Source organism: Phalacrocorax carbo, chromosome 3 (assembly GCF_963921805.1).
Source record: "Phalacrocorax carbo chromosome 3, bPhaCar2.1, whole genome shotgun sequence".
Taxonomy (NCBI): Eukaryota; Metazoa; Chordata; class Aves; order Suliformes; family Phalacrocoracidae; genus Phalacrocorax; species Phalacrocorax carbo.
In genome coordinates, this window is record NC_087515.1 from 43,764,101 (window position 1) to 43,788,324 (window position 24,224).

Sequence of the window (24,224 nt, forward strand, 5' to 3'; positions counted from 1 at the left end):
GATAGTTAACCTGCTGCATCATGTTGTAATTCAGCCAGCCAACAAAGACTCATTTAAGTGGCACCCACAAAACAGACCTGCAATGTGACCCTCTAAGGGCTCTATTTTTGGAAAATGCTCAGTGTCCTCTTTTGAATGTGAAAAAAATACTTCAAAATGTCACCTCAATGACAGGCTTCCAGCTTGGAGATTCAACACTCCAGCATTGGAACGTCAGATCTCACCAGCAGACATTCCTCTCCTCCCTCCCCAGATTCTTCCAGGAAAAAACCAAACCGAAACATATGTCATATCTGAGATATATCAGTCTGGAGGATATGTGCGTACCACAGAACTCATTAATATATCTCTACGATATTCTTCAACAGTTGCACTGCTCCATTTCAGAAATAATATTTCTGGAAGGTATTATGTTAAACTGAGATCCCCTGAGCAATGCATTGAAGGTAATCACGAGTACATCTGTTTCTGTCATATTTAAATTCATAGCCTAATTCAATTGCAAATAATTAGCTATTTATCACCATGAAGTTCACATTGTAAAATTAGGAAGGACCAACATGATTCTAATCATTTAACAAAAGATACAGGCCTTAAAAGGAGGAAAGGGGAGAAAAACAACATAAACCCCAGCAATCAATCCCCCAGTCAATCAGACACAATAATTTCAGCTTGCCCATCCTACCCCTGCACAACCCAGATTCCTTTGGTTTTTTCACAGACTTACAGAATATATTGCCGTACATATCAGTTAAGTCCATCTTTCATTTTTATAGCTTGAAGAGGGGAATTATTTAGTCAAAATAACATGAGTACACAGCTCTTGTAATACTGTTGTGGCCTCAGTTTCTAGCACCTACTTCGGAACATTACTATAACTCAAAAACTTTTTTCACTTGCAAGGACATCTTAATTATCCCACACATGACATCAATGTTTTTGGAAGATAAAGTCTGTAATTAACTTGTTGCCAAACAATATGTTTACTGTCCCTGAAGGTCAGTTCTCGTATAAAGACATAAGGACACTTAACTTTAGGAGATGTGTATTTTAACTGCCGTCACAAATTAACCAAGTGGTCATCCATTATCTATAATAGCAGCAATGAAGACTATGAAAGCATTCCAAGCACCATAAAATGGCTACGTTAAAATAAACCTCTATTGAGGCTTGCAACAAATAAGTACAACTAGAGAGACAGTGCTTGACCCATTGTAACAGGATTTGTTAGAAATTCCACTTAATCTCAGTAGTTAGTCAGTAGTGGGAGAATTTGCTCAAGACAGTCTAACCAGATTGCCTCTCTGCTACAGAAATCTGTCTTTGCTGATTGCCCTTGTTAGGAGAAATTAAACCTTGGAACTGTTTTTAAAGATTTTACCAAAACAACTGTAAGGACTCTTTGCCTTGTTTAGTTCTGAGTTTACATTAGAACTTTGCACACACCAGTTCGACTAAGAAACCTGTGCTGTGCAAAGGGCAGAGGTGGGGGTGGGGTATCGGTATAGCAAGAGGTTTCATTAGCCCTGCAAAGCTTGAAGGGCAGTTTAGCACTCCTGGTGCAATTCCTACACCTCAGGAGCTCACTGTTCCAGCCAAATGAGAAGGTAACCATGTTTGAATAAAGATCTCCTATAATATGTCAATTAGTTGTATACATGAGCTAGGACTGGTACAAAGACGACAAACAAAGAATTAAAAAAAGGGAATTTTTTGATAAAGAAATATATGTAAAGTACTTCTATGCTCTTGTGCCCAGTGTTACGCAGTGTCTGACTTACATCTTAATTATTATTCTGTATTTCAACAGGAAACCTAACAGACACCTGCCCCTCACTTTGCCTTACACTCTTGCTTACAGTCAGAGACCAATGGAAGGAATGGAGGGCAAAGAAAAGCAGTTAAGAAAATAATGGAGGAATAAAATATTCTTTGTCCAACAAGACACACTCTTCTCATCCTAAGCTCGCAGCACACACTCTTTCACATAGAGGAACAGATAACAACTGAGAATGTGTTTTCCTCAGAGGGCTGGACTATATGGGAAATACTTGTGAAGAAATGGCATATGGAGAACCTAAACATGGGAAACAGGAAAGAGTGAAAAAAGTAAACAGGAAAAAGAAATTCAGATGAGAAAAAAGGAAAAATAGAAATTATGAATATTCAGTTAAGGAAGAGAAAGAGTCAACTACAGAAGGGAAAAATATTAAGAATTTAGAAAAGGGAAGAAATGAGAAAATAGGAATGCCAAAATCACTGAACATAAGAACTGGAGGAGGAAGGGGAGTCTGGAGACGTTCACATACAGGTGTGGCCATCAGCATGGCAGGGAACTAATGAACAAATAAGTTCTTTTGGCATACTGCAGTCCATTAAAGAAGATAATTTGTATTTGTACCATTCATGCAAAAGTAGTTGATTCATGGTATCTGTTAGTTAAAAAACTCATGTCAGCACTTAAGATAAAGAGATAGCTTGTTTGTGTTGAAACATGGACTATTTGCTGTTTTTCCGTTGAGAATAGATTAGATTTCAAATTCCCCCACTTGGTTACCACAAACTTTTCCATCAGCTGGAAACACTTTTCAATGCATCTTGCCAACTTTTGACCCATGCTAGTTTCTTTTGGAAGGTGAAACCAGTCAGGATCTGGCATGGATAAGCAGTTCTCCACTGAGAGCATGTCAAACAGACACACAGCCTTCCCCGAGCCAGAATGCAGCAAATGTGTATCTCTTGAGAACGGACAATCAGAGCTGTTCATATGGAAGCAAATAACAAGAACCTATGTCCCTCTGCAGTTTCTCTTGTAGATGAGCATGGCCATGTGCTATTCATTTTCTGAAACAATATCAGAGTGTGCTGTTTATACACTGCCTATAGACCATCTAATTTAAAGAATGTAGCATATTAAAGCAATTGAAAAAGGCATTTGTTTCTGCAGCACAAAATTGAGAATCTGATTAGCAGACAAAATAATTGACATACTGTTACATTATACAAATTTGCCTGAATACTATGGTACAATAAGCCATTATATGATAAGAGAAGACTTCAGCTGATCTCAGCCCAGAAACATTCAGCCTTGTTCCTTCACTACTGTCAATGATCCCTCTGAAGTGCCAGCCAGCTACAAGTTGATTTTTGACTGAGCTCTCCCCTTTGTATGTGAAATGAAAGAAAAAGATCTGCTGCTACGGCTGGCTGGCAGCTTGCGGTACCTGATACCATTGCAGTATTGTATTTAAAATACAGCAGATGGAAGTATACCTAAGTCCTTCCTCATGTTCTTCCCATCATTCCCCTTCACCATCCATCTGCACTTTTTTTTTTTTAAAACAGATCATCACAATTCCAGCTTTGATGCCTCCTTAATTTCCCAGATGATCTGCTGACTTCCTTGTGGTTTGCAGGAATGAAAGCTTCCTGCAGGCTGGTTGCACCCAGCAGAGATACAGATGCCTTGTTGCAGCAGAAGGAAGAAAATCAGAGCTGAAGTCATTATCCTCCTCACCACCACCACTCTCCACCCTCTGTGTAAACTTTCTGACAGCATTCCCCCCATTATCTTCTAGAGTGTCAAGTAAAATGAAAAGGTTAAACTTGAAGGTTTCTACATGGCCTTTGGGTTAGATATCCACTTTCTTAAAAAAAAAGCCGTACATACAGCAAAATATTTCTAAAATCACAGAAACATTAAGGTGCAAGGACTCAACTTGCTACCTTAGTTGAATTACATGCAAAGTCTAACACTGTTCTTCAGAAAAATACTTAGTACTTGCTTTCCAGACTGACTACTGGAAGCCAATTTCAGAACCAAAATCTTGTTCCAGTATCCAACAAAATGTCACAGGTGCAAATCCCCACACTTTGAAACACCATACTCCTCTATGTCGCTCTTCATTCAAAAATACAGGGACACTAAAACTGGAACAGGTAAGTATTCTTAACTTTGATCTGGTCAAGGTTTCTCTTTTTATTTTCTATATTTAGCACATCCCTGCTCAATCCTTTCACATACCCACATTTCCTTTTCCTGCTCTAATGGCGGCTATTTGGACAATCAAGCAGACAGTAAGAAGTACAGACATAGGGCTGTGAAACCCTTGAACTAAAAAACCTGCTGTAAATCATACTCAGTGGGTTCACAGGCTACCACTCAGTTTCACTTGCAGCAAGAGCCATAGGTAAAGCTTCATGTGGGAAAAAAAAAAAAAAAAAAAAAAAAAGTGTTGTTACTGAATATTCAGCTTCCAGGTGCCAGCAAATGTCCACTGGATGATGGGTTGCCCTGCAGACTCCCTCCGCATGCAGTCACCCATGACTCACCAGTGGTTTGTTCCCCCAGGCTGAAGCCTACTGAATTGAGTAACTTTTAAAGTAGATTGTAAGTCTTTGCAAACCATCAGCTTTTAGGCTTTCAGTCTTTTACAGTTCATCCAGAGGTACTGGGTCAAAATACATGAGCCTCGGTTTTGCATTAATAACATAAATAAACAAAAAAACTCGTTAGCTACAATTCATCTCTTTGTCTAGAAACAAGTAAATGTCAGTACTGTCAGGAAAGGTAAACATTTATGAGCAAGCTCCAGCAATATTTATTCCTCATAACATCTGCTTGAAGATACCATTCAAAAGCATTTTTAAAAGATTCAGCACTTGATTTTCCATCAACCTCATTGAGATTGTATTGCAGAGAATTGATACAAAAGGAGGTTTTTGTAGAAACACACACCTTTACATTCAATATTGTTCTATGAAAGCATTTTGCAATTAGCTTAATTTTAAGGCAGAAAACTTATTATAAAGAAAATGACAGAGGATGACTGGAATATGCATAAAAAGCAATTGTGTTTAAACACATGTAGACATCAAGTCAACCATCATCTACAACTCAATGGAAAGTTCACATGCAGTTCCCTGTCATCTTAACTGATTGTTTAAAACACTGCCAGTCTTAACATTTCTGCTGTGTGAATTTTTGTTCTCCCCTCAAAGAGAAACAAGGAAACCACCCAAATTTCCAGCATGTACAGTGTAAGTAAGCAATTCATATCATGGTCCCACTGACAAAACCTCCGAATATGTCCTCCCCATGAGTGATGCTCACTGAGGGAACCCCGAACTGAGAGTCGTTTAAGGATGCTTCATTTACAATATGATGTTCATCTTTATTTGTTCAAGTCACAGCACGGATAAAGTAGTAAACCAGGCAGGGCACAGTGCACAGCGACCACCTTCCTGTCTCACGAGAAAAAGCTTTAAAATGAGGAAAGAGCTGTTATAGTAATGCAATCTAAGTTAATATTGACAATAATAGAATATTATACCTTTGGGCATTTTGAACATGGAATTCAGCAGTTTATTTAAAGAATCATGTAAAAGCTCCAGAAAAAATAAGCACTGACACTATTTTTTTTAGTGTATGAATGAGTTCTGCATGTAGATACCTAGTGTCTTGCCATGTCATGACTGCAGAACAGCAGCAGATACTTATCAGCTCAGCCTTAATTAATTTACTCCCAAATGAGTACAGCATTTAGAAGGAAATAAACTGTAATCTTATCCTGGAAGACCATTTCACACGAACGGGACAAACTGTTACCTTATCTGATTTGTATCTATTCTCTAATCATGCAGAGACTTACCATAAAGGAATTTAAAATAATTCTAAAAATACCCAGCTCTTTTGCACATAAATACTGCATCTTCCTCACTGGATAAAATCCTTCTGAGGGAAATAGCGAAGCTGCTGAAGGCTTGTTTTTCTTACATCTCACATGGACATGCCGCAAACACTGATATCACTGTTACATCGAGTTTTAAAACACCTATGTGGAAATATCTGGAAGTTCAGTAGCATTCCATTGCTTCTGTTCTGCTCTTTTGGTGTTTTAATTATGTTACTTCACATAGCAGAACAAAGTTTGACATGACATAAGTACTGAATCTTACCAATCATCACTCTGACAAAGTGCATTCCCTTGAGGAGAGATAATACAGGTCATATGAAAGTCCCCATTTTAGCTTAAAACCTTCTCAAACAATCCTAATTGTTTTCAGAAAGTCTACGGCAGGATTACTCTCTGTCTGAGGCACAGGAGTGAGTTATATTTACATGTTAGATCATTTTTATTTGTTTTGTATTGTGATGGAGGTTTTTTTAAAATGAAAATAAAAAATTAAATGAAACACGAATTCAACATTAATTAAACAGTACTGACTCTGGAACAAAAGCATTGTGCTGGAGATGTACAGTTACCATTGTGCTAGAGATGTGCAATCCTTATAGTTTTTCTTCATCTCTTCAAAACATTTTACTAAGGAAATGGCCAATGCTATAATACAAAGACCAGTGTACAGCACATAAGCACCAAAAAAATAGCTTCACAATAATATCCAGTGACTCAGAATGTCAGAAGCTTACACAGGCTTTACAAATTACAAAGCTTATCACGTTGCAATAAATTCCACCAAACGAATTTCTTAGAATTCTAATTGTGGCTTTTTAAATGGCAAAATCAAGACACCATAGGTATCACTCTCTAAAGGGAATTCAGCAATCTGGTCTAATTGTTAATTGACTAATGAAAGTTAATTTTTAAGTCACGCAGCAGAAATTTCACACTTGCATGACATAATTTCCACAGTAACACAGGCTTATGCTTTGCATCTGATAGGGATGAACACAGACACAGGCTGATATCAAACGCTATGATAGCAACAGGCACACGAAGTCATCAGCAAAGGTTCAGACGGTAACCACAGCAATGCCTTCTTAAAAGAGCTACTAAGAGAAGGAAGTGGAAGTCTGCGATTCTTAAAAGAAATCTGTCCAACTCTTCCCATTGCTCTTTCGTGTTCTTTCAATTTGTGTATCAAGAATATGTCACTGAGCCCCTCTCCAAGGATGAACATGTCCCCTGTCCACTGAGGAGTGGACACTGCAGTGGATGCTTAGTTTTGTAAACGTATTCCCATGCATTATAGCAACACTCTGTATTATCTCTTCTGTGTTTTCACTCTACTTACGAAGGGAAGACTTGGCTGTTGCCAACATCTCTACTTTTCGCCCATGGCACTGTGAAAAGGACTTCGACATACTAAGACTCAAGCACAGCAAAAGGCAGTTAAATGTCTCCAAAGGCTGTCTATGGAAGGCACAGCACATTAGTGCCCTTAGAGTCACATAGACCACCTGGCTTTAGGGTACAGGACCACTCAGACACGGGGGAGGTGGACAGGAGTGAAGGCAGAGAGATTCTATTACTTTTGGATAGAAAAAAGAAAGCCTGCAGTCCTATTGCTACAGACAAGTGACCCGCAAATCCTCCCTTGCTCTGCCCCAGGAGACACTCTCCAAAATAACTAGCATATATGTGCTGACCTAGGGGTAATGAAGACAATTCTTGAATGCCGGCCTGTGTTACTGGTTTAAGTAGCCTGTGGGGTCCTGACCTGCCCATACCTCACCTGGGTGAGTATAACTCACACTAAATTAATTTTCTCAGAGAGAGAAAAGAGAGAATCAATATTTATTCCAAAATGCTTTTCGCTTAAAGAACTCAGCAGTCAAGAAAAATTAGGAAAAATCATTTTGTTCCCATGACAAACAAAAGCTTCCTTGCCAGTAGACACTGTGTACTGACAATAACCTGTAAGCATCGTAGCACGCATAGTAATAAGATGGTATTTTGCTGCACTGGATTTCTTATCTTGTAGACACTATTTTTTGGTTCTAAACAGAAATTTTAAAGAATCAAAGTATTGTACTTTCCATTAAATAGCAACATCAAAATAGTCACAAGTAACACTTAATCCCGCCCCCCAAACATCAGCTTTTTTTAACATGTCCTAATTTAAAAACTGAGGACATAAATAATGACTAAGAAATCACCAACCAATTCAAAATGCAAGGAACTGGAAGTCTGGGGGTTTTTTTGGAAACATTGTATTTTATTGCAATTTGGTGGTACCAAGCTACCACCAAAAATGTCACACCAAATTAATTTTATTTTTATTAAACATGGCAGGTCAAAAAAAAAAAAACCAACTGAAGGTGTCTTGGTAATGAGACTTCAGTCAAGGTCACTAATTTACAATGACAGATTCTTCCTTTCTGTGTTACCTCGTATACTTAGAAAGAAATCCTTGAAGGGTCAAATTCTTATGTTATCTAGAAATTATTTTGATCACTATCTGAACTGTATTCATTTTGCTTCTAAAACAACCTCCAGTTTTCACCCTGTCACATCAACTTGGCGTTTAGTGGCTTGATTTTGTTTCAAAAGTTGTCACAAACCATGCTTGTCATCACCTGCTGCATTATATAGACCTCAGTGGTAACTATGTCACAGGACAAATAAGACCACCTTTTGTTAGTCACCCACTGACTGTGATACGTATACACAGTTCTGGACACACAGTTTATAAAATGGCATAAGCTGGTATTTAATAATTCAGAAATGTTTGAGTGAACACCAGCTCTCCATAGTTTTTGGCATATTTCTGAATTTATTTTAAACACTTGTGACAGCGGTGTTTCCTCAAAGGTATCAATCGCATATATGTCTTTCCAACAGTCTTTAATCAAACCAAATCAAATCCTGTATGTACCATTTCACCAGGATGCAGTATGTTTCTACTCTTTTGGGTTTTGTGGTTATTTCTGATTGCTATTTTATCTCCTTTTTCAGAAAAATAGCACTTGTAAGAGCGGTCAGTGAAAATACACAGCAACAGTGATACAATAACTTGCTCTTCAACAAGGATGAGACTGAGTGTAGGTTCCCTGTATCTAGTAGGTACAAAATAATGCCCCATCCTGAAGGTGACCATCTGATGTTGTAATACTGGTCATTACAGTGGAAACAGGATTAAAATGCAATCATAAGTGCTATTTTATTTTATTTTTACAGGGATTTTATTGAGGCTCAGGAAAACCCCCGAGCTGAAAATAAGTGGAGATTAAGAGAATACTTTAGAGAAGCATGATCTCTGCTTGCTCTGTTCCTGCTCTTCCCTTCGGACTTATTTATGGACTTTTTTTTTTTAAATTTTTATTTTCAGCAATATTCAGGGCACAAATTCAGGGCACAGCAATAGCCAGCTTCATGCATGGAGAGGCGCAAGCTCCTAGTACATTTCCCAGTCCCCAAACTCATTTAATATAAAATCCTCAAGCTGAGGACATAACAGATATTATACTGATAAAAACATATGCTTCACGTGATCTTTGCCAAAAGGTCAAGAAGCAAACACGAGTCAGCAGACTCCATGGTTTCTTGGTCTGATTCAGTGAGCGCACTGAGATGGAATCATTGTAAGATTTTGACACCACAGTGGCAACAGTTATGTAGCTTTATCACTCAGATTTATTTTACGAAGCTGCAAACAGATTACAGACCCCAAATAACTCACTCCGGGATTTCAATGAGCTCATGATTTTGCACACACAGTATCTGTTCCAGGACAGGAACTTGAGAAATCTAACAATGCCATGTCCAGCCTCCCAAAATATTCCAGTCTGGGTCTGATTACTTCCTCTATGGTAAACTACATAAAAAGAAAAAACTCCCAACAACCTTCCCTCTAACCTCCTGCTGCTTCCCTTACCCCACCCCAAACACTTAAGCAATCTTCTGGTTTCTGAGTCTTTATGGGGTTATTTTAGAACCTTGTCCCCATGGATTAAAGAGCAATGCATCTCCCCTGCAGAAAGTATTCCACAAAATTCTAAAAAGTTGAAGGACTTTTTAATAAATAACATAATAAGGACAGAACTACAGACTGCAGTGCATTTTCTTAATGCTTGCTGGACTCATTACAGCGTCTTACATGCTAATTCAAGTCTTGCCAAAGCATGATTTTAAATTACTCTGTATCAAATTCCACAATAAAAAATAACAGAAAACATAAACACACAGAGAACAATAAGACAATAGTGCTAAAGCTTAAAAAAAGAATCCCTGTGCATAGAAACTAAAAATTACTTTTGAAGTTAATGAGAAATAACAAAAGGCAATTTGAGTAACTTGGAACATGACCGCAATTTCTTAAAAACTCTTTTGATTTTCAAGATCCCTGTAAACAAGGTTTCCTGTTATATTTTCAATCACTCATTATCATCACTAACTATTTATAAGAGTAGAACAGCAGGTCAAAAGTAAGAGGAAATGTATTGTCACAGCAGAAGTACCCAGCTAATACACTGATCCTGGTGTTCCAAGCTGCGCAAGGCAGCCAGCCAACTATAAAGTGATTGTTTTACTTTCAGTACAGAATATTCAGTGAATCAGTATCAGCAATTCTACTGGATTTTAATGAGTTAAAATATTTTAATATAATAGCTTTGTTCTTTACTTTAATCACCTTTCCCTAAGGCTCTGAACAACGTTTAAGCATGTGCTTAATTTGCTGTTGAAGTCAACAGAACTTTCAGTGAATACTGGAAGTTAAACATGTGCTTAATGAGATTTACTGTATTGGAATGCATGAAAACCAATGTGAGCAGAATCAAAGCCCAGAGACATTAGTCAAGTCCACCCTGAGTTTTACTAAAGATACAGGGCCTCCAAAATGAGAATGAAAATTTTATAATTATCATGACACGTCCACTGTACATCTGTATTTCTGAAATACTTATATAGCAAAACACACACCAGACTTTATAGGTTTTTAAAGTAGGAGCTTGAAAAAAATGCTTGAAGTTACTGTAAGATATTAAGTGGAAGCTTTTGTGGAATTTTTTTTGGTATCAGTAGTTCAGTGATACCCTTTGACAGGAGGCAACTGTTGATTTGTTTCACATTTCCTCCAAAAGGAAAAGTGCAATTAAAATGGTTCGACTGGGGTCAGGAGGGAATGGAGAGATGGAGTTAACATACATATTTCAGCTGTGTTCCTCTGTGAAAAAGAAGGAATGTAACCCGATATTAGTATCTCACTTCCTCCATCACTCAGGCAAGCCGCGTAATCCTCTCAAACCTGCACAGGAACATCCGCATTACACCAGATGACATTTATTCTCAGATTAAATTAAGTTACCTGCACGTCTTTAAGCCCCCTTTTTATTACTAAAGACTACCATTTTTTCCTAGTGTAGGGGAGTTTAGTTTAACAAATAACAATGCAATGATCTTTGAACTTTGATTGTAGCAAATAAAATATAAAACTGTTTACTATTTTGTGTGCCATTTAAATGGCTTAAGTGAACACTTAGTTGAATTACAACTAATAAATATTTTCTTTGACAGTAAATATTAACAAAAAGGTTTTGACCCCAAAAGAAAAATTTTTCAGATTTCACACTTACTATAATTGTTCAAATCTGACTTATCTGACAATATTTTAATTCTTTCTCTTCTAGCTTACATGGAGGATCTCCTTCTGACATTGAATGTCAGAGACACTTTTTTTTCTTTCTGCCCAGAAAAACTAACAGTGTATTGGAGGAATGCTTAGCAACTTCTCCTAAGAATATACTGTCACCAATCCTTTCTCTAATATGCTGTCAAAATCAGCAAATCTGTTAAAGACAATATTTTGCAAAGTTAAATTTTGAACATAACGATTGTTACTTCAACATGGCAGTCATTAGCCTGGAAGGAGTTAATCTTCCTTACTCTTTTTAAAAGTAAAAAAGTCTAGGAACAGCTGTCACTCAGGTGAGGAATACAAGCTGCCAGCCTTTTAAACAGCAGGTACAGCATTTGAGATCTGAATTAATTAGCATTCCAAAAGCCTAACCACCACTTGATAACTCCACAAGATAATTTTGTCCCTTCCTGCAAATTAATACTGCTATTAAGATGAGCAAGGACACACTGCAGATAATAATTGTACCCATTAAACAAAGTTTCACAAATAACAAAATAGAGGTTCTAGCCAGGAATGCATCAAGTCAATATAATATTGCTGCAAATAACATGCATGAATTCACATACAAAACACACACAATATGAATGCCTGTCTAAATGCATGAAATGCTTTCTGCATATGAGCGCAGACTTCTCAAAAGTTCAAGTTTCTAAACGTTTAAATAATGGCTTTGTCTGAAAAGCATTCGGGCTACTTCCATACAAGAGCCCCTTTTAATGTATGCATGGACACTGAAATGACAAATCAGCAAGGCCTGGGAGATCATACTTAAATTGTCTTAAAAAACAAGGCCTCCACCAAATGCTGTTTCAGAACTGCATCAAAGTCTAAACAACCCAGTGTGAAAAACCTTCCTGCTATATATATTATTTCATTTAAATGGCTAGCATATTTTAAAAAGCACAAAAATGATTGATGTCAGAATTTAATGACGTTTTATAAGCGGCCATCTGTCAGCAGTCAAGGAGTAAAAAAGAAGCACATTATTATTTCCCAAAAGATCAGAAATATTGATGCTAATTAAAAGGCACATTATCATTATTTCAAGGCAATGTCTAAACACTAATCAGACTTAAAGTCCAGCAAAGGGGAGGGGGATGGATAAGAGTATTCCCCGAATGGGTCATTTGAGTCGGTAATCTCTAAACTGGTGTTATGATTGTGTACAGATCGGACCTTGGCAAGTAGCAGATAACTGCTGACTGGGCAGGCAAGCAATCAAACCCTGACCTGATGTATGAAAAGATTATTTATTTTTAACTGAAGTCTTCAGGAGAAATCTTTGGTACATTTTTACAAAGAATTGCAAAAGAAGAGAACTATGCTAAACATGGCATTTCACTAATTTTTTTTTTCCAATTTCCCATATGCAGCATTTCAAAACAAAAGTGCCCAGACATATGAATAATTGCACCATACTAAGCTGTGACACACTAGGTATTTTTAGCAGAGAAAAGGATTGATGTCACGTACAAATAAGGGACTTGCATGGCTAGCTATGACTGAAACCCACACCCAAAGGAACAAAATCCATGAGCATGGTGTCTGTGAAGCGTTTTTGACTATTTGGGCCTTTAAGAACTCCCTTCTGGGGTTCAGGGCTGCTTTGGTTCCTCACGCTGAGTGCTACAGAGGAAAAAAGTACATAAAGGTAGGTGGTTCAGTCTGCTGCTAATGTTTGCCTTGAGGTCTGCCTTCAACATTAACAGTCAGTTTATTACCTTTCAAAATATGGTATTATTGACATTTTCATAATTCATCTTGATCAGAACCTCTTTTAAGCAAACACAGCTCTACTAACCTCAAAATCCATGCTTGAACATAATTCATGTTTGGACAGAAGCAGCCAGCAGCCCGTAATGTGCTTTTTGTCATAGTATGTAAAAATGCTGACAAGACTCTTGGCAGTTATTGCTTGCAGAGAGGCAAAGTTACAGGCCACTGGCAAATGTTTCCCTGCCCTTGGAATACAAGAAATGTGTAAGCAAGATACGAGTGATCCTACCTCCCACGTCATGGAAGCTATACGTACAGTCCCGGGTATAGCAATACTCTATAAGTCTTGCTCATCAGTTTACCAACTTTACGAGGCCTGTTGAACAGTTCTGTGGTGCCTGAGGTAAGGGGCGGGTGAGTGGTGCAGAATACTCCAGTGGTGAAGATAGGCGAGGCACAAACACAAAGTAAAAGTCATACTTCGAAAATAGGGATGGGAGAATCACATTGAAAGTATGGAAGAATGGCAAACAAAGTTTCACAGCCATTGCTGCAGGAAAGCACAGCTGCCTGGGCAATTGAGGCCCAGGGGCATGAGTACCAATACATACTTAAGACCAGCCATATTTCCACTGTATTTTTAACAGCGAAGTTTTTCACCTGTAAGTGCTGCTATCAAATTACCATCTCCACAGTGCTTTTTTGCCACCCCTAGTCTTCCTCCTCAAGTCAAGGAACCCATTCATCACTGTGAAGTGAAGCATATTTCTATTTTTACTTGTCATTTTCAAACCATCGCTTCACACAGGTGTGACCTCTGATCCTGATTTTCCTTCCAACACTCCCTTGCCATACCCTCAGAGTCTTCTATATCTCCTCCCTAAGAAATAATAAAAAACTTAAGAAAGATGTCCCTGGTTTTGATTACCCTATTCCAATCTAACTCCTTGATCTTCAGCATAAACACTTCAATCATTCTGGCATTTTCATTTACTCAAATTAAATGCAGAGCCAGTAATTATTTCACAATCCGTATGCCCTTTCATACACAGGTCTTCTGCCTTGCACAATGACGAAGTATTACCTCCTAGATCCTTAAAAGATTCAGATACTTCAGAAACGCTTTGGATATGAATCTGACACGGGGGGACTCTTAAGTAAGCGTTGTGAGGCTTACCTGGTGCTAATTATTAGCAATTACAGGGCTTTTATAATGTTGAGCTCCAATGCTCAAACATGATGCGAGCCATACAACCATACAATCATTCCACTGATTAACAGGTTCCTCAGGGTGATCACAAGCGCTGGGTGCAAGATCCCTTGTATTTTGCAGCTTGCTGAATGTAAATTCAGTGGAGCTGATGCCAAAAGGGAAATTCACAGTACTGCGTAGGTACATTTGAGACAGGAGGTTTAGACAGACACAAAGATGAAAAAACAACACCAGTTTCCAGTTTTACTTACGCTATTTACTTCCATATTTGCTTTCCATTTGTTTTAAACTGTCACTGAATTCTTTATTCTTTGCGCTTCACAGATTTGCCTTCTGACTCTGTGCAACTGTTGTACATTGTATAGCTGTCAGAGCAGAAGTGGAATGTATTAAAAGCTGGATAATTGTAAGTTGGGCGTATGGCACTAAGGAGAATGTAGGAGTTAGTGAGAAGAAGGGGGTTTCGTTTCGATTTTTTCAAGAGACCGGATATGACTAAAGGTTTTTCTGGTGGGCAAAGAAAATATCCTTTGTTTCTCTGATTTTCCACAATTTGAGAAGTTGCCTTTTTTTTTTTTTTTGGGGGGGGGGGGGAGGGGCGGGGGTTCGGGTGGGTGGGAGCATGCGGGGGAGAAAAAGAGAGGAAGGAAAGTGTAACTTTAATTCTAATATACATGAAAGATAATAAACCTTCCTTCTTGTTCTTTTCTGTCCCAAGAAAATCTGTTCTCAAACAGCATTCATTACATCAAGTTTTTTTTCAAAAATAGTAGAGAAATGAGCTAGCTGCTGTGTAAACATGTCAGACTTCATAGCTCACATGCATTGAAATGACTAGCACAGTTCACTTCTCTAAGGTATTGCTTCAGGCTTATTACTGACTCAAGACAAGAACACAACTCCAGTCACAGTGAGTTTCTGAGTATTTTCTCTGCAGCTGCAGGGTATAGAGGGTTTTCTGTTTGTTTTGCTCTTTTTCCCCTCTTTTTCATATGAAACCTCAGATTCTGAAGTACAGTTTGGCAGCACCAGACTGAATTCATTGCCAGTTTCCTAGGGTACAGAATCTTTAATAACACAAAGCCCTTACTATCTTCCTGCCCAATAAATAATAAAACTTTTGCACCACAACCTTCCTTAAAAATATGACTACTACTTGTTTTCATTGCTTGGTTGCGGCTAATCCTTTCTGTCAATGGGGTTTCATCCGTAACAAGTCTGCCTGTGACATGTTAGGTCCCAATGCATCTTTTAACAAATCCCCCATGCACAGCGTGGTTCAGAGTGCACAGGTTGCAAAAAGGACCACGGAGACAGAGCCTCTCTTCTCTAATGGGATCAGAAAGGCTGTGCTTTCACATGGAAGACGCTCATCAAATGAGAGGACGGGAGAGACAGTGCGCTGCCAGGCAAGTCTAGGCTTACGTATTGCATTTTAGGTGCACAGCACAACAGAGCATTTGTGCTATTTGTATTCCTGAACATCTCCTCTGTCGGGTTGAATTATTGGTCACGTGTTTATTGCTGTCATGCTGGGAAGCTGACCCAGGCAATGTTTGCTTCATACTCAGTAATTTTAAACAGTTTTTTTCCAGGCTTTGAGGGCTAGCATTGTACAACTCGCTCTCTAGAACTGGTCCTTCCCTTTCTCCTCCCCTCCTCTCTCCCTGCTTCAATTTTATGCTTGTTCACTTTGCCCGACATATCAAAAGAAAGCACACGGGGCAGTAAAAAATGGACATTTTTGCCAAGACTGAAATATCAGAGGCTTCCCTTGGTTTTGCAGAATGAACAAAGGGAATAAACTCAAAGGGAATTGCTCTCCTCACTTTTTTCTTTTTAAAACCTGCCTGCCCATCTATTGACAGCAGCCTACATCTCATGTGCAGTTGTGGAGAGGAGGAAGGTGACAGACACTAGTGTGCTCTCCTGCTTCCAACCTCTCTTACAAAATGCTATTACACTGTGTGGCCAATTTTTCCACTTTCTCAGGGAAACAGCTCAATCTTCATCTCATTGACAGGGACATGAAAAGTGTGCTTAAATTCACTACAGGAACCCTTGATACTTAGGAGGCGTCATATCTTCCATTTATCTGGAATTTTAAACCAGTGCCCACACAGTGCTCTGGACTTCTCTGAAATCCTCTGTCAAGCCAAGAATTTCAGTTCACTCAATGAGCGAAGTACTGCAAAAGTTGCTCTTGATGGCTGCCAAACTATTAATAACAGAGATCACAATGGCCATGTAATATTACTGGTATTCCAGTTTCATCTTTTGAGATGGCTGAGAAAAAGAATATGCCTGTGGCTGTGTACGCAAACACGCACATTCTCTACTGGAGTGAAACCATGTAACCGAGGGCACTTTGAAAAGGAGATGTCTATATATTCTGTCCTTAGATCAATTAGATGGTGCAGCGGAACCACCACAGCTAAGCACAGTGTCAATGTTAGCTCACATGCTGCATCATTTTATATCTCACCAAATAAAAATTATAAAAACCATCTATCTATAGTAACTTTTCAAATAATTCTATTACTTACATCATGTTCTAGTTATTTAATGTTTTAATCAGTTGAGACATCTGAAGTACACTCTATAAAATGTCACCTTGGGCTTTCTGCTGAAATGCTGGTTATTGCAAAACCTCCACAGGAAATTTAAACTTACGTAAATACTGCTGCAGACAGTTCAGAAAAATTCATACATACAAGTCTCTTAATAGTATTTCCTATATACAAAAATCCCAAATGAACCAGTAGCATTCATTAAAAAGGTGCATTAATGGGCAGTAATTTCTTCACATGGACTCTATACACCTTCAAATACTTGCAAGATAAATAGTTTGCTTTTGTGTAATAAGGAATGACAAAATTTTAGTTTTGATGAAACACTTTGACCTAATTTTCATTATGAGTATATCAATGCTTGTACCAAGCACAGATGGGAAGTAGGATGAATTTATTTTATGTTCCCTTTCATATGTTTGTAGCAAAATAAACTCAGATTTATTGTATTGTTGCTAACTAAACTTGAGATCCATTCATCTGGGGAAAAAATGTGAGGAACACCCAGATTCCTGAATGGATGTTACTTGTTTGGGTGAAAGGAATTAGGCCACAGGCACTCTACACACCTTGTAATTAGGTGAGATCCTGAGGACTTAAATAAAAAAAATTAAGAAAAAGAAAAAAGGGGCACCTGAACAGATTGTCCCATCTGCTTTCAGAATGCCTGGTCAATTACCTGTCAACTACACAACTCAGAAAAAAAAAAAAGTAACTGATATTATTTACTAACTGTTAAAAAAGAGCAAAACAGTAGCAAAACCACACAACTCTTCCTCTTGTCCAAGCAGAGAAGCCAGCATATGCTATTCTTTCAGGGGACACTTGTCTCTCTGAACAGTAACACTACTTCACCTAATAAATTGGTTTTATGTGCTCATAGCTAGTTAGTTCAGCTGAATTCAGACACCTGGTTAACTTTTTTTTTTTTTCTTAACTGAATATGAAAGTAAAAAGACCTAATTAAAGACATCTTACAAGTGAATCAGATCTCCTGACAGAAGATAATACTACAAAGGATAAAAGGAAAATCGCACACATTCCTAATAACGGCCAAAGACTTTGGCTTTTCAAGGCATCTGGTGATCTAAACAACTCCACTGGGACCACAGAGCATGTAAGCAAATTAACTTTTTGTTTAAATGTCAATCAACAAGTCCTTCCCATTCAAACCCAGGTCAGCTGCACTGGCAGCTGTTAAAAGCAGTGATACTCCTGTCTTACACAGAGGCTAAGGAGTGGGTGGAAACACCATTCTACTTCTAAAACACCTCTCTAAAACCTTACACTTTACACTTTTCAAAACTGATACAAATACATGTTACATGACAATTCCTAGGGACAACCTCATCAATTGCTTTCCCCATCCCCTTCTAATTCCAAACATTGGAGGTTAAAACCCAAAACCATTCCCTCTAAACAGCAACCAGTACAATTCTTGTACATCACTCTGTGTTGCTCATCATCATTGCCATAATATACTTTAGACCCAATTTCACAGAGCAGTGACATAAAGCATACTCTTTGAGAGAAATGCAAAAGGAGAAATACTGGCATAAAACATCAATCACCAGATCAGAATTTTGTCGGATTACCCTCTTAACTTCATGGAATTTGCAAAAGGGTAGCACCTTGCCACTCAGGCAGCGCATTGTGAGCCCAGGAAGGCAAGCAGATAACACCGTATTATTCACACAGAACAGCATGGCCCAACACAGTGAATCTTCAAAATCCCTCACTGAAGATGGCACATACAAATACAGGCTGAAACATGCTACGAGGGCATACTTGGGAGGGTGGTGGGGAAAAGTGGTGGGCCAAACCAGGTAGAAATGAATGCCACTCAAAAAAACAGATAAAAAATTCTCTTGCTCTTCTCTTTAACTGTTCATCAAAATTTTATGTAAATTTCTTTAATAATGTTTCTTTCAGTATGAAGAAACAACACTAAACCTGGCTAAAAACAGTCTAAATTTGTTAGATTATGAACCACGAAGTACATACACAGAGACATTCTTCCTCTCAGCCACGGAGAAACGTGATCAAGTTGCAGGTGACAAACAGTCAAGAATAGCAAAATCTGGTCCACTTCACAGCGAGTGAACAAGTTATGCACATAATCCCTTTTTTAGATATTCCTAGCACACTGTACCAGAATTTTACAGTGTCGCACATGACTGTTCTCCTAATACCTTTAAATAAAACACTACCAGAAGTTATAATGAAAAAGGATTAAGTTGTTTTTTTTTTTTTTTAAATACAGTAAAACCTCAACCTCCTGTTATTTTACATTCTGGTAAGAAGGAAATGAACAATGAAGCCACATTTTGGGATTTAAGATAATCGTAATATTTTAAGTTGAAGGGCAGGGAAGAGGCTTCATTTTTTAATTTGCTTGTAACGGAAACAAGCTTTATGTTCCTTTATTATTACAAAGACTCTCATTTAAAATTTAACCCTTTTAAACTCCCAACGTTTGTTCACAAGCTGCATCTTTCCTCTGCCCCAATATAAATTACAAACAGTAACCAGCTTCTTTTCATTCAGTGGGACCCAATAACTGGCTTTAGTGTCATTTCTGGTTGCCTTGTAACACCCTCTGGATTTTGCTCTGAATGCAAAATCTTAATATTATCCTATTTTTAATGGTTCCCAGCAAACTAGCATGTGATTACTTAAAATAAAACAAGGCTATTTGCAAACTCCCCCACTCCCATGTGACAAAGGCATTTTATCCTCTCCTAGATAAACGCTGGGGTACGAGGGCATAGCAAGATGAAGGTCAATTGACTCCAAGATCCTTACATGCTCATGTGCAAAGCTGGCAGGTCTACCCACTAAGGGTATTCAGCACTTTTTAGCATTTTATGGGTTTTAGAGCATGGCTCCCCTGAGTTCAGTGGCAGCTCTAAGACCTGTAGTTGCCCAGGCCTCTGTCTCTTTACTCCAGGAATGGGGATGTTGGCAGGTGCCATCTGCTCGCTGCAATGATGCCGGCTCCTCAGCAGAGGAAACAACAATGGTGGCCATGCAACAAGACAAGGGGCTTGTCTCTTCTCCTTCACAAGGCTCCCACCTCATGATTTCAGTAACAAAATGAGACAGGGAGCTCCTTCACAACAAGAAGGAAGCCTGATTCCTAGAGCTGTATCATCTTCTGCAATCAAAAAATATTTTGGGCTGTGTGATCACATCATTAAAAACTGAATTATGATGTTCATGTACAAAGGAGAAGACTTAAGCAAAAGTGTGCAAGTGATTTTAACTCTCTGACCTTCTTTTAATGCATAGCTTCTGCATGTAATATCTGGGTTTTGGAGACTGGGAAAAAGAGATTAAAATTGGTTTGTTTGGATTATAATTTTTTAATGCAAACTCATTGCTTGTTTGTTTGTTCTTTTTCTTAAACGTAAATGGCAAAGCCAAACTGATATCCCATTATGGAGCTGCATGTTGATGCTGACAGGCATAACATCAATTCCACAAATCCATCTATCACAAATCTGGTACCTAAGCTATTGAAGTAAAAGATTATCTTCTGTGATAACAGGATAACAGGATGACAACATACAAATCTGCTACTGCATTTCATGAAGTATTTGTTAACAGCAGAGAAAAATCCTGAGTTAATTCCAGATTATTGATTAAGGTGCTACACTTATTACAGATCTGCCCCATCCAGCTCCACTCCTCTTGCAGAACACAGCTAAAACATTAACACCTCTGCTGAGGATGAAGCAACAGGGGGTTTCAGTGCCTTGTAACTCTAAACAACTTAGGTAGATGTTTTACAGGAAAAAACAAAAAACATAACTCCTTCAGAATTTTCAAACCCTTGCTCAAACCATGAGCTCTGCTTCCTAATAAAAACTTTTTGTTTGTTTTAATGTGGACAAAACAGCATTCTTCTTTACTCTTAGTGCCATAAATGCTTCAACTGTTTTCAAATGGACTTTCCAGGGAAAAATAACATGCCAGGGCAAGCAATGGTTATAAAAATCTCTCAATTCAAACAAATAAAGTATGAAGAACTTCTGAGCAGCTGAGAAAAAAAAATTTAGAAATAAAAGTAATAAACAATGTAAGGCAGTGCAATTCCAGTGAGAGCTTGAGTATAACTCTGCTGCATGAAGAACTATGTTCAACATACAAAATGAAAACCTGATTTAAAATTTAACAGATTGGAATGAATTTAGGATCTAACTATAATATGATGTAAGACAGAATATAAATTAATTGCCACTGCCAACGTATTTTGCCCAATCGCTCTGCCAGGTCATATTGACCTGGAAAAGAAGTATGCATATGCATGCAAATCTGAATGCATGACACATGCACCTCTTCGAGAAAGGGTGGATGGCTACAGACATTATTTCTAATGGCTTTTTTAATTGGCACTCTGATGATTAATTGGTGCCTTCACAGAACTCCAGGAGTTTTCATTACCAAACAGCATGCTGTCCCAGCACAATGTATGGGTGACCGTTTTACTAAATAGTCACCAAATCATGAGACACAGATAACAAATTTTATACAAGTCTACAAACCCAAGAAATTGAAGCCTACTAGTGAGGCAGTGAGAAAATTCTGTTTCCTTCTTAATATATTATTACAGCAGTGTCCATGTGCTCAAAGGAAAAATAAAAGGCCTTGAGAAAGATATCCAAAACAAACTATACATGTATAAGGACTGAATGCTCCATGCAGCATTCCTTGATGTTACAAAAATTTACACTTGCTCACAGCTACACGCAGCATATTGCAATTATCCCCACAGACACAAGCACAAATTAACCAAGCTAGGCCTGGTTACTATACCTCAGGAACTGCTGGGAAAAGAGCAGGTATCTGTGGGAATGGCCACAAACACAAATACCTCAATCACACCTAGCTGCTGCAGCTGCTGCTGCTTTCACCGAGAGAAAAGCCTGATGGGCTGCTTTTTGCACAAGACTCAACTGACTGGTCCCTTGAGGCTGGCTGAGCTGCCACCGGCAGCCCGACAGCTATTCCCAGAGCAGCTGCCACACCACTGGCAGCAGGCATGGGGGGCCGGGTGGGAGGAGGCAATGTGGAGGGGACCTTGATGGTTTCTGCTTTCACTTTTTGAGTTTAAAAAGCTCTTGGCCAGCTTCCTTTGCCTGTCCTTCCGCAACCCCTTAGGCCAGCCTGAGCACAGCACTCAGTGCTTGCCACTATGCTCGCTGCGGCCCGTGGCAGGATGCTGAGATTCCATGCTCCCCTCATGGCCAAGGTGTCAGAAAGGAGCCATGCTGGGATTGCTTGTACTTCTCAATACCAGAGTCTGTGAATAAAACCTTCTTAACTGACAAAAAAATTAAATTGATTTAAATTCTCACAAATCAAACACTGTTTCTAGCCAGTGATAGCACCCACACACAAGTTTCAAAGTCTGCCATTTTGCTTCATTGCTAAATAATTACTAATAGGGCAGTGACAGCGTGCCCAGCACATCTGTGATGGTGAAGGCTAACGGGCTTAGGCACATTCACAAACTCAATCAGCAAGACCACATATAAGCCCAGAAATGTCACCAATACATTATGATGAAACATTTAGCCATTTAAAAACAGTCTGTAAATAATCTTGGATAACATTAACACGATCTTAAATTATGTGAATGAAATAGGGTTTTGTCATGCACTGTCAAAGGACTCAGATTCCCACTAGAATTATGTAAAATCTTCTTACACAAATCTCCTAGTCAGCTTCAATCCATTAAAAATATTAAAGGTATGCTCAAAATTAGGGACTGAGGCAAATTTTGTTTAGACTTAACAGGTTCATACTGTGCTGTTAATCAAATAGCACCAATACACTTTTCACTTTGCCTTGACAATGTGATCTAATATGACATTTGACTCCATTTACATCACATCGAGAATCTGTAAAATGGTGGTCACAAATTAACATGGATTCAACCCCAGGTGCAGGTCAAAAATAACCACTTGGGCAGTTACCAGGCAAGCTGGTGCTCCCACAGCATCACCCCTTGTGCTGAGGTGTTCATACCTTTGCAATACCCCCTCCAAAACCAGAATCTGCAATATTGATTGTGTGCCAGCCAGTGCAGGAGAAAAGCTTAGATTCTGTGCCTTTCCTCAAGTGTCTCTTGCCTGATTAACTGGATTTTATTATCTTCCTTTCTTCCCACTCCAGAAAAACAGAGGCTTTGCTGCATCTGAAAAGGGTCTCAGCCTAACTGGAAGAAGACAGGGAATAGATGTACTGACCAGCAAAATTTAAGCCCCATGAAGAGATGGGAGTAGCCTCCAAGAATATATTTCTTACAAAAAAAAAAAACAAAAAAACAAAAAAACAAACCACACACACACAAAAAAAAAAACCAAACACAAACCAAAACATACACAACCCAAAGATTTACTTTTCTAATGAGGACAAAGTTCATGGCTGTTTCCTGAGCTGAGCCCATACTGCTAGAAGACAGCCAGGGACCAGTTGGGGTGAAGGGCAGTTGGCCGCACACCCCAAATACCCATGTGGCACACAGTTGTGTATAGGCTAGTTTGGGGATCAGCTTTCAGTTGCAGCCTTCTGTTAAGAACACAGCAATTTTCTGAGAAATATATCTTCCAAAGCACATCTCCAGCTGACTTACACCAAAAGGATATATTGCAGTAATGCATTTTTCCATCTCATTTCTGAGCCAAGAAAAACCAGGCTGACCAAACAGTCAGTTGTCAGGAAAGCATGCTTTCTTAGTCATGACAGCAATGCTGGAGTACACTGCCTTTGAAAGATTTCTGAGTTTGTTGTGGTTTTGAGGATTTTATGAACCAGTTTTAAATGCATTTGGATTATTAAGGTTTAGTTTAGGTTGTACTTGCCTGGAAAATAAACTACTGTAAATCAATCTTATTTTAAATACACATGAACGGTTTAAAATTGCATCATATGCCATTCGCTAGCATGCATTAGCTTCCAGCTCCAAAGTAGATTTAAGTTTCACTACAGAGCTGAAGATATCATTCAGAAACAGATGTTAAAGTGTCATGAAAAGCAACTATCTTACTGAATAAATGAACTTCTTTATAGCATGAAAAAAAAATTAGACTGGGTAAATAATAGATGCCCTATTCAACATTTTTAGATGGTGTAAATAGACACCTCTATGAATTCATGAGAAATTGCCATGTTTCTGGAAACGGATAATAATCTCCTTGGAATATGTGCCCTTGCACTTATGACACATGGCAAGCTTGCCCAGTAGAAGCTCATGGAAAAAAAGAAAGAAAAGAAAGGAAAGAAAAGAAAGAAAGGAAAGAAAGGAAAGAAAGGAAGAAAGGAAGAAAGGAAGAAAG

The 24,224-nt window shown here is 38.5% G+C and overlaps 1 protein-coding gene and 1 non-coding gene across 9 annotated transcripts in view; both read right to left on the bottom strand.

Annotated features, from left to right (window-relative positions):
- The window catches only part of LOC135312536 (ADP-ribose glycohydrolase MACROD2-like), a 914,210-nt gene that overhangs the window by 500,129 nt on the left and 389,857 nt on the right, over positions 1 to 24,224 (bottom strand). The gene's annotated exons all lie outside the window — the stretch shown is intronic.
- LOC135312923 (U2 spliceosomal RNA) lies at positions 9,077 to 9,261 on the bottom strand. Its single transcript, XR_010372538.1, has one exon. It is a non-coding gene; the product is annotated as a U2 spliceosomal RNA (small nuclear RNA).